This window comes from Rousettus aegyptiacus, unplaced genomic scaffold (assembly GCF_014176215.1).
Source record: "Rousettus aegyptiacus isolate mRouAeg1 unplaced genomic scaffold, mRouAeg1.p scaffold_m13_p_9, whole genome shotgun sequence".
NCBI lineage: Eukaryota > Metazoa > Chordata > Mammalia > Chiroptera > Pteropodidae > Rousettus > Rousettus aegyptiacus.
Genome location: NW_023416312.1, coordinates 45,199,528 through 45,201,395, shown reverse-complemented (window position 1 = coordinate 45,201,395; position 1,868 = coordinate 45,199,528). Strand labels below are relative to the sequence as shown.

The 1,868-nt window shown below is 35.8% G+C and overlaps 1 pseudogene; it reads left to right on the top strand.

Moving 5' to 3' along the window:
• The first annotated feature begins 1,207 nt into the window (after positions 1-1,207).
• On the top strand, positions 1,208-1,326 carry LOC118608099 (annotated as a pseudogene).
• Positions 1,327-1,868: the final 542 nt, after the last annotated feature.

Below are 1,868 nucleotides of genomic sequence, written 5' to 3'. Positions count from 1 at the left end.
ATAATGCTTCAATAAACATGGGAGTGTAGATATCTTTTTGAGATCCTGATTTTAATTCTTTTGGGTTGAAATGCCCAGGATTGAGATTTTTGGATCATATGGTAATTCTATTTTTAATTTTTTGAGAAGCTCTTATACTGTTTTTCCATAGTGAAATCAGCATTTTGCATTCTCATCCACAGTGTACAGGGTTTCAATTTTTCCATATTTTTGCCAACACCAGTTTTCTTTCTTTTTTTTGTTTCCTTATATATTTTGGTTGTGTTGCTCAACCTCAAAATAAGTCTCATCTTTGAGAGGCTACATGGACTGTCTCAGGGCAGTCTGGCAGTGGGAAGAAAGGGAAAAGAGTTTATCTATTGGTTCCTAGCACCCATTCACTAAAGATTCATGCCATGGAAGGTTATTTGCCCTGAAATCCTAGGCTGTACATGTATACAGCATCATATGCCTCTATGTCAGCAGGGGGGGTTCTGGGGTGCAAGGAAAGGAGTATAGCATTAGTGAGTATGAAGCAGGACACCATCAGATTGCCTCTGAATAAATTCAATGGGAGATCATGTATAGCTGTCATTTGCTTTTGCAGCACGCACATAAAAATTGGCCAGAAGGCAGAAGTGGAATTACTGGATCATAATGCATGCCTTTGTTCAACTTTACTAGATATGCCTTCAAAAGTTTCCAAAGTGAATATACCAAATTACACTTTCACCAGTAGTGTTTGAAGGTTCTTGTTGCTCAACAACTTCAACAATTGGTATCGTCTTTCTCATTTTAGCCATTCTGTGTAGTGTTATCTCAATCAAGTTTTAATTTACAGTCCCCTGATGCCTAATAAAATCGTTCACCATTTCATATTTTATTTGGTCATTTGGATATCATTTTTCATGAAGAGTTGTTAAAGTTTTTGCCCACTTTTTCCATTGCGTTGTCCATTTTTCTCAGCTATGGATGTTCTTTATAAGACCATATACAAGCACTTTTTCCAGTTACATGTGTTGTAACTCAATATAACTCAATAACAAAAAATAAACAATCCAAACAAAAAATGGGCAGAGGATATGAAAAGACATTTTTATAAAGAACACATACAGATGGTCCTCAGATATATGAAAAATTGCTTAAAATCACTAATAATCAGGAAAATGCATATCAAAACCACTTCACACCAGTCAGTATGGCTATTATCAAAAAGTCAACAAATAACATCTATGGACATGCTATCCTGAACAAGCCCTATCCCGTCTGATCTCGGAAGTTAAGCAGGGTCAGGCCTGGTTAGTACTTGGATGGGAGACCACCTAGGAAGACCAGGTGCTGTAGGTATAAAAAATAAAATAAAATAAAATAAAATAAAATAAAATAAAATAAAATAAAATAAAATAAGAGATTGTAAGCTGACAAGGTCCTTGAACTCTGCGAGGTCAACAAGGGGTTGCCTAGCCTAAAAAAAAAGTCAACAAAGAACAAGTGTTGCTGAGGATGTGGAGGAAAAGAAACACTCGAGCATTGCAAGTGGAAGTGCAAATTGGTCCAGCCGCTATGGAAAACATTATAAAGATTCATCAAAAACAAACAAACAAACAAACAAACAAAACAAAACAAAAAAACAAAAATAGAACTGCCATAGGACCCGGACTCCACTTCTGGTCATTCATCCAAAGAAAACAAAAACACTAATTCAAAAATATATCTGCATATCTATGATCATTGCAACATTAATTATAATAGCTAGGATTAGGAAGCAACCTATATGTCCATTGATAGAAGAATGGATAAAGAATTTGTAGTATGGGAGTCCGGAGAAACATGGTGGAGTGAGAGATGTTCCCAGATCTCTCCCCTTGAAACAACAATAAGCTGAACAT